General features: G+C 46.5%; 1 protein-coding gene across 1 annotated transcript in view; it reads left to right on the forward strand.

Moving 5' to 3' along the window:
• Window positions 1-10,000, forward strand: part of gbe1a (glucan (1,4-alpha-), branching enzyme 1a) — a 142,664-nt gene that overhangs the window by 70,483 nt on the left and 62,181 nt on the right. The gene's annotated exons all lie outside the window — the stretch shown is intronic.

Raw genomic sequence — 10,000 nt, forward strand, 5'->3', positions numbered from 1 at the left:
CGAGGAGGTGCTAGGGGGGCTGCGACAAGATGGCAGGAAAAATATAGCACAACAAAATATAAATAATTGAATAAACTGAATAACATACAACAACATCAAATGAAAATAAGCTAAACAACATTCCTATTCACTTTCCTATTGATATTATTTTATATCCCAGTGGGACACTGCCTCACAGGCCTTCCACTATGGTTGTGAAAGGGGGTCCACAGAAAAAATATTGTGGCGCGACCCATGTAAGGGGGGCCTTGACGAGAATGCACCGGAATATGGTGGGCTTTGTCATGGTAAAGTTTGGGAACCCCTGTGTTAGTGTAATGTTATTGAATAGAGTCATGTGGAGACAAGGGCTCCAACAAGGCAGCAGACACAGCTGTGACATGTGAGTCGATCGTGATAGAAGGGCAGGAGAATAAAGGTGCTGTTTACACATACGCATATTGATATATTTTTTAGAACGATTTGGTTTTGGCCCCTCGTTTACACGTAAATTAAATTTAGAATGCGCATTTCAAAACTTAAAAAAATACTTAAATTCTTAAAAATGTCCTGTGGGGGGCGAAAACGCACCTGTCACCATGGAGTTTTTATTTTTATCCATATGTCGTGTTCACGCATAAACTGATAGAAAAACAGCACCTGAGACAGGTTTGCTTCCTCCTCTCGGGAAGCTCAGCTCAGCTCAGTTTAGCTACTCTTTTTTTTTTGCACAGTAGCTTCTAGAACAGATGACACCTTCTAGAACAGAACCTTTACTGCTTTGTCTTCTCCTCCACACAATAAACTATTAACAGCGTCTTGTGCAGTGATGCTGCCACTACATGGCGGGAGGTCTTCATGTAGACTGCCTGCCTGCTGCTTCATGTCTTCAATGGAAAAGGGAGAAGTCTTCTCTGTCCCCCTAGAGAATAGCCAGATATCCTAGTCTTTCTGATCAGCTGCAGAGTCAGGCACTTTCATCCTTACACTCCAAAGAAGAAGAAAAAGAAGAAGACCGGAGAAAGAGAAACTGTCTTTTTCTCTCTTGCGTTTTCACTCTTTTTTGTTTTACTTGCCTGTTTTTCATGGCCTCCTGGGTCACTCAGTGTTGCTAGTAAACATTAAACTGTTCTTAGAATGAAGAAGTTTCCTAAACAGCAGATTTTATTTTTTTTACCTCAACTGGAAAACTATATACACACAAGCCTTATCATTAGACCCATTTGAATGATTTCATTTAGGAAAAAAACACTTTGGCTTCAACCAATTATTTGAAAGATCACAGCACCATGTTCACAAGCCTCACACCTGCCACACAGCCTTCATCTCTGAAGAAAAGTACAAAAAGAAAAAGTCGTTCTCTTTCACTCGTTTGTTTCTCTTGTTATAAGCCGCCTACATCCCTCTCTGGTACTGTGTGATCTGTGTGAACTACCTTTCGCTTCCAACATGACTCCGTTTTTCTGCTGCCGTGCTGGAGAAGAACTCTTGTTCAAACCAGAAATGCAGTCAGAGAGTGCAGACCTCCACCAATGAAGCTGTTTGATAGAACATTTGACTATGTGACACCCTTTTTGTGGTGTTAGAAACTGGAATGTCAAAATCCGCCCTGTCCCGCAATTCAATTTGCGGTCTAGGGACGTCTAGATTTTTAGGCTAGCAATGGTGAAGAATCTTTTTTTTAAATCCGGTTCGTGATCCGGATCACCACCAACATTTAATCACTTGTTCCTTTGATCATTTCCAACAGCTCCACAAAGTTTTTGAATTATACTGCTTACAAACAAACAAGCAGAGAGACAAATAAAGAAACAGACAAACCAACGGGACTGAAAACATAACCTCCTTGGCGGAGGTCATAATAATAACTGCTTGCTTAAAGGGGTATGCCACTATTTTGGGGCTTAATACAGTTAAAATCGTTGGCCAGGGTTTATAAAGGTGGTAAAGTGTCTTATTTTTCATGTAAGCCGTTGTCTTGCTTTAAGACAAGTTAAAAGAGGGAGCATGTCGCTAAGCTAGTGAAAGTCAATGGATCCGTGTAGCATTGTAGCATGCTACACGGATCCATTGACTTTCACTAGCTTAGCGACATATTCCTTCTTTTAACTTGTCTTAAAGAAAGACAACGCTTAACATAAAAAATAAGACACTTTACCACCTTTATAAACCCCAGCCAACAATTTTAACTGTATTAATCCCCAAAATAGTGGCATACCCCTTTAATAATGCTTGCATAATAATAATGGATTCTTAGTGTAACGGGCCAACTAGCAGAGTGTGGCGTGGAGCGCTAGTAAACCTCCCTCCCGAAGCCTCATACAGTATCAGTAGCGCTGACCTACCAGACTGGTCCTTTGGCACAGCAGTATCGTGATGTTCCTCCGAACAGGTGCGTTGACAGCAGTATCGTGATGTTCCTCCGAACAGGTGCGTTGACCAGAAAGTGGCGAGTTCGAGACCCGATGGGGACGGACTGCGCTGGAACACCTATTTCAATTTCAAATTTCAAATTTCTTTATTAGAGGATAGCCTCTTGAGATAAAAATCTCGTTTTCGAGAGGGTCCTCAACTGTCACTGCCACCTGTCAAGTGACCTGTCAACTGCCACCTCAGTCACATTTGCACTGTAGCACACTTATGTGACATGACAACCCGACGTAGTGAAGGAGAGGAGACTTGCCTTGCCTGGCTTCGAACCCAAGTCTCAAAGGTGCTTGCCTTGCCTGGCTTCGAACCCAGGTCTCAAAGGTGCTTACTGTATCATGTTCTCAGACCACTACACCACAGAACAAGGCTCGTGACACCACTACACCAGAAAACAAACCCCATGACAGTCCAAGCACTCCCACAAACTTAGTGATGAACCTAGTCACACCACATACTCTGTATGATGAAAAAGATTCCTAAAGAGTGTAGAGTTTTTCCCTGAACAGAAAACAAAACAATTCTTTCAGTCTTTGAAGCCATTTTGAAATTGCTTTGAATTCTTGAAGAAAAAAAAACATTTTGCCTTCAGCCATACGCATCTGATGGAACATGGCAGCATTCGAGTCTTTGCATCTCAGTCATGCATACACACACACGCGCACGCACACGCACGCACACACGCACATGCGCACACGCGCACACACGCACACACACACACATACACGCACACACATACACACATACACACACACACATACACAAAGGCACAGCTTCTCTCTAATGAGCCTATTAACGATAGGGAAGATCGTAAACAAGTTTTTTTGAAACTATCCCTGCAGGAGATTTCTCCTCACAAACATCCGCATCAGACAATTGGATCTGTGAGAGATGCCAACTAAAAGTGGGGATAAGTGTAGCGGTATAGATACACGTAGATATACTATCTTTTGGACAAGAAGTCATGTCATCACTGACTGCGCACGCATTGTTGAGTCAAACACACACACACACACACACACACACACACACACACACACACACACACACACACACACACACACACACACACACACACACACACACACACACACACACACACACACACACACACACACACACACACAAACAGACAGTGCAGACCCTAAAGACAGGAGACCTGCCGTCCTGAAGCGTGTACGTTTGTAAAAAGTAGAGATCCTGAGAGGGAAGATGCTGTTCCAGAAGCATAGGAGATGTTTGTGGATACAAGAAATGAAGCGTATCGACTGGACTGAGGACACCATCAGGAAAGCCTGTGTCTGTGGTGCCCACTGCATATCTGAAGTTATCGTACTCATCCATTTTCTTATTTTGGGAAACGGCCTGGCTAGTTTCCCTACAAATGTGCGGTACATTGCCGATTTCGCTGCCACAATGTGTGCACAGCCCGATTACGTCACATATGTGTATAAACAGTAAAGGGGTCAATTGTCTAAGTGCTACTGTGCTGACTTTCCTTCTGCAATGGACTTGCCTGCAGTGTGGAGATGATGCGAGTGGAGTTTCTTTCTTTCTTTCTGTCTTTCTATCTATCTGTCTGTCTGTCTTCCTTTCTTTCTTTCTTTCTTTCTTTCTTTCTTTCTTTCTTTCTTTCTTTCTTTCTTTCTTTCTTTCTTTCTTTCTTTCTTTCTTTCTTTCTTTCTTTCTTTCTTTCGATCTTCCTTCATTGCTTTCTCCATTTCTTTCCATCTCTCCCTGACTAATGGGGTGTGTGTGTGTGTGTGTGTGTGTGTGTGTGTGTGTGTGTGTGTGTGTGTGTGTGTGTGTGTGTGTGTGTGTGTGTGTGTGTGTGTGTGTGTGTGTGCGTCAGGGCTTGACATTAACTTTTTCACCCACCAGCCACTGTGGCTAGTGGTTTTCACAAGTCACTAGCCATTCAGGTATTCCACTAGCCACACATTTGATATTGTTTTTTTCTTCTTCCTTTATCATGATAGTGTACGTCTAACCTCAAAAGATGAAGTGCTAAAGCAAGATGAGTGCATTGCCTTCTACATGGAAGTGCCACTCTGGTTAAGGCACGTAGTGTCCACCACTCTGGTTAAGGCACGTAGTGTCCATCACTCTGGTTAAGGCACGTAGTGTCCATCACTCTGGTTAAGGCGCGTAGTGTCCATCACTCTGGTTAAGGCGCGTAGTGTCCATCACTCTGGTTAAGGCGCGTAGTGTCCATCACTCTGGTTAAGGCACGTAGTGTCCATCACTCTGGTTAAGGCACGTAGTGTCCATCACTCTGGTTAAGGCACGTAGTGTCCATCACTCTGGTTAAGGCACGTAGTGTCCATCACTCTGGTTAAGGCGCGTAGTGTCCATCACTCTGGTTAAGGCACGTAGTGTCCATCACTCTGGTTAAGGCACGTAGTGTCCATCACTCTGGTTAAGGCACGTAGTGTCCACCACTCTGGTTAAGGCGCGTAGTGTCCATCACTCTGGTTAAGGCACGTAGTGTCCATCACTCTGGTTAAGGCGCGTAGTGTCCATCACTCTGGTTAAGGCACGTAGTGTCCATCACTCTGGTTAAGGCACGTAGTGTCCATCACTCTGGTTAAGGCGCGTAGTGTCCATCACTCTGGTTAAGGCACGTAGTGTCCATCACTCTGGTTAAGGCACGTCCTATTAAGAAGGTAGTGTCCATCACTCTGGTTAAGGCACGTCCTATTAAGAAGAAAGCAATAACAACAGAACGTAGAGGAAAAAGACATTTGTGTCTTAGTGCATTGATGCAGTCAGGGGCTACTGTACTATAGCAATCAGTTGTGCTGTTTCTGCTCAGTCTAAATTGGTTGCGCTGATAAGCAGGGAGCAGCGAACTCACACCGTTTGAAATTTATGAGGTTTAATTTGCGCCAGAGGTTTTGTTTTTTAAGACAGTGTGTGTGCGTGTCTGCGTGTGTCTGCGTGTCTGCGTGTGCATGTGTGCGTGTGTGTGTGCGTGTGTGTGTGCGTGTGTGTGTGTGCGTGTGTGTGTGCGTGTATGTGTGTGCGTGCGTGCGTGCGTGTGCATGCGTGCGTGCGTGTGTGTGTGTGTGTGTGTGTGTGTGCATTGACGTGGATGGGTTGTTGATCCCTGTGGCCAGTCTTTCTCCCTCTGCGCTCCCGGACACACACACACACACTGAAGCATAAAGTGGACCGGGCTAATTGCCATCGTACTGTAGATATGGACGATGTCATTATTTATGCAGCGCGGCTCATAAACAAAGTGTGTGTGTGTGTGTGTGTGTGTGTGTGTGTGTGTGTGTGTGTGTGTGTGTGTGTGTGTGTGTGTGTGTGTGTGTGTGTGTGTGTGTGTGTGTGTGTGTGTGTGTGTGTGTGTGTGTGTGTGTGTGTGTGTGGCGATCAATGAAGAGGAACAACAAAAGCGTTCGTTCGTTCAAAGCCCTGTTGTGTAATTTGTTTTGTTTATGTATGAATTCCCTTTTTTCTACTCCCTTAATCTGTGTTTCAGATTTTTCATTTGAAGGCTTTGTCATTTTGTTATTTTTTGTTTTTCCCTTTTTGGTGTTTGTCGGCATCTATTAATTTCAGCAACCCCTCCCCATCCACCACGGCTGCTGAGACAGCTTTGGCCGGCCCCAGGACAAAGTCGTCTGAAAGGGACCCCCCACCCAGTACATACAATGTAATGAGGACCCAATTCTGGACCCCCTCTGTCCCTGGGTCCGGGACAACTGTCCCCTTTGCCCCCCCCTCCCTGCCAACCCCCACATCCACCCTGCATACACCCCCTCCCCCCCATCCCAACACACACACACACACACACACACACACACACACACACACACACACACACACACACACACACACACACACACACACACACCCTTACCAATCGGAAATGGAGTTGAGTGGCTGCATTGTGTGGATTTGTCTCGGTGAGAGCTTTCATCCCTGCCTGATGCTGGTGGTGCTGATGCTGGTATAGCACTGGTGGTGTTGCAGCCACTGCTGCTGATGAGAGCGATGGAGATGGGGATGATTGTATGGTGGGAGCCATGTATGTTTTCCGACTTTCATGTGCATACCATGGGCCATGTGGTTGGTGATGGTGATGGTTGTGATAGTGGTTGTGGTGACTTGATGGTGGTGGTGGTGGTTGTGGTGATGGTGGTGGTGATGGTAGTTATGGTGGTGATGGTTGTGGTGGTGGTTATGGTGGTGGCTGTGGTGATGGTGATGGTGGTGGTGATGGTGGTGGTGGTGGTGGCTGTGGTGATGGTGGTGGTGGTGATGATGGTAGTTATGGTGGTGGTGATTGTGATGGTGGTTGTGGTGGTGGTTGTGGTGGTGGTGGTGGTGGTGGTGGTGGTGGTGGTGATGGTGGTGGTGGTGGTGGTGGTAGTGATGGCAGTGGTGGTGATGACGGTGGTGATGGTGGTGGTGGTGATGGTGATGGTGATGGCGATGGTGATGGTGGTCGTAGTGGTGGTGGTGATAGTGGTAGTGGTGGTGGTGGTGGTGGTTATGGTGGTGGTGGTGGTGGTGGTGCTTGTGGTGTTTGAAGTTGATGCCTCTGGGTTGGAGTGAAATGGCTGCATTGTATGCTGTGTCTCTGCGAGAGGTTTTGTCCATTGTAGGGCCTGCTGGTCTTGAGAGGTTTCGTCCATTGTAGGGCCTGCTGGTCTTGATGCTGCTGGTACTGCTGGGATAGTGCTGTTGGTTAGCCTGATTATCATCGACTTTCAAATCTCTTGAGACTGTGTCTGACCAAGAGCATAACAATTACATAACAATTTCTCAAGCGCCATGGTTGACCCGCCTCCCTCGGTTAGCTAGTGTATTACTCCTGGCCTGACTAGAAGCAACGCTGAAGGTGTTGAGTCACTAGTAGGGCTTTCAGGCCGACTGAGAACCGTGCTGGAGCCCGTTCCCGCACCTAATCGCGAACCAGCCATCGTGTTCACGCCACAGATATTTGCGTTCGCGAACCGGAAAGTTGGTTCGCAATGCGAACCGCAAAATACTAGGTTTTTCTCCGCGAACCGTGACGACAGCGTGCTCGTCAGCAGGTTCATCCGGGTAACGCAGTCACGTGCGGGAAAAGTTCAGAGCTCGGTATGAACACGGGCGGTTCGCAGATAAACACTTAAGTGCTGAACGTAACTGGTTCGGGCACCGACTCCAGCTCCGTTCTGGTCGGCCTGAAAGCCCTATAGGAGGGCGCAGCCTGGCTAGGTGCTGGTGGTACTGCTGAAGCTTAGAGTGGTGCCTATAGACAGAGAGAGTAGAGAGAGAGAGGTTCCATTGGCCCATTGTTTCTGGGTTCTATTATTGCAAGGGGGAGGGGGGGGAATCCCCCTTTAGGCAGACCTAGGCAGACCTAAGGACTGTTCTATTCAATGCTAGGAGTATTATGACACGCCGCTTTAGGCAGACCGGAACCTGGGCACCTGGGCACCTGCCCATAGAAACCTATTATGTTGGCATATCTCTACATACTTAAAGAATCTCTGGTATAGACACCCCCACTACTCTCCTAAAGGGGCATAGCAGCCCATAGACAGGGTAGCTTGGAAACTTATATCATATTGATTGTGGAAGAAACTCTTGATGAACCGTCTCCCCCCTGTAAATGGTCTCTGATTACGCCTCTATGACGTGTGTGTTCAGATGGTCATTAGCCAGAGTGCTGTGTGGTCCATAGAGCCTATAGATTTATGATCGCTAATATGCACTACGCGGGCATAACTTCCCAATGCACTGCACTCATTATTATATGTAATCATTTGCTGCATAGGTGTGTGTGAGTGTGTGTGCGTGCGTGCGTGCGTGCGTGCGTGCGTGCGTGATACATCGTAATCACATCTTGTGTGCATATTTTCCCTTCTGTCATATTTAAGACCAGTAAGGCACTGCTCCTGTTATAATGTAGCTGTTACCAGAATGGCAATGACCACGTTGTAGGGACTATTACACCTAAAGTTTAATTCATTTCCACTTATTTTACGAATGCCCGCCATTTTGTAAAATACAGACACCATTTTGTTTTCTACTGTACCTGGTTCGAATTACATACGTGGCTCAGCCCCGCCCCTGTACCTATAAAACCCCAGGTCAAGGTATGAATCACTTCTCTATCCCCCTAAGCCCGACGCCCTAGGCCGGACGCCCGACTTCCTACATCGAGATGTGAGACGTGCCGGGACACGTCTCCTTGGGAGACGTCTATTTTAGAAATTATTGAAACTGTAAGTTATCTTGGCCAGGTTAACACTACGGTCGATATATTTCTTCCCTCAACCGTTTTTTGTTTGTATTGCATTCGGTGACGATATTTCGAGTGACTTATGCGAACACTGCTAGGAGAGCAGTGAGTCAGGACCCACGAGGAACTCACGCGCTATAGGATAACTTTTGTACGGACAATTGTTAATCTTTTACTAGTATCGAAATCAAGGACCTCGCCTAGAGTCTACGGAGATTCGGCTGAGCCTGATTGTCTGTCCCCCAAGAGAGTGGACAGCCGGTGTAGTTATTACGCGTGGAGTGGACCTGTGTGCACCCCCTTTCTCATTGGACCTTCGCAAGACGGCGCAAAGACAATCGGATTACACAACGAAATACCCCTTTTCCTCTCCCCGTTCAACGAAGCAAGACTTTTTGGACATATTGCAGCCTCGCGCCGGAACCGTGTGGTATCGCTCGGACCCACAGACAAACGGAACAAGAACAAAGGAAACTTGCACGCACGACGACGCGCACACCCCGCCCGGAGAGATCAAAGAATTCTCTCCCTTCCTACCAAGGATAACGCAGTAATCACTGAATTGGACATAGGTATGCAGTTAGGACTGTTACATAGCTTTGAGGAGTTGTGTTTAAATATCCACACTTGTAGAGTGTGATATATTTTATTTTGGGTTATTTTGTTCTATCTGTTCTTTCTTTTCTTTCTCTCTTTCTCCCCTCTCATCACCACAAATAGCCACACGCTATTCTTAGTTTACATTAGTTGCAATATTGCCATACTTGCACCCACATGTAAATTATCCACTCACAGAGATACACGTACCAGTGTTTTAACCCATAGAGCTACCGAGTCGAGGACATAAGCTATTGTCGGAAAAGAGCGCCAAGCGCTCCCTTTTCCCTCCCCCCACACATACTGTAACGCCTTTAGACAAAGGACAGTATTCTCTGATTAGCTTGAATTCTCATCTTGAAGATAGTTTCCCGCTTCATCAGCCGAAAGCTTAACGCCCCTCCTCGTATCTCATATTTCGGTCCTGCGCGCCGAGCTGCGCAGAATCATTTGAGCCATAGTTCATAGAACATACATCTCTCACTCTCTCTCTCCTCCCACCGCTCCGCACACGCGGTAATAGAGGTGCGCGGCGCTCACAGAAAGCGCTCGCCACTCGCCCCTCCTCTCTCTCTCTCTTTCTCTCTCTCGCATAGCGTACACACACACACACACACACACACACACACACACACACACACACACACACACACACGCATAGCGCATCCTCTCATACCCCGTGTATATATTGTATATTTTACCTAAGTTCTTATGCCCTGCAAGTCACATTGGCTGTATCAGTGTTATGAC

This window comes from Engraulis encrasicolus, chromosome 7, assembly GCF_034702125.1.
Source record: "Engraulis encrasicolus isolate BLACKSEA-1 chromosome 7, IST_EnEncr_1.0, whole genome shotgun sequence".
Classification (NCBI taxonomy): Eukaryota; Metazoa; Chordata; class Actinopteri; order Clupeiformes; family Engraulidae; genus Engraulis; species Engraulis encrasicolus.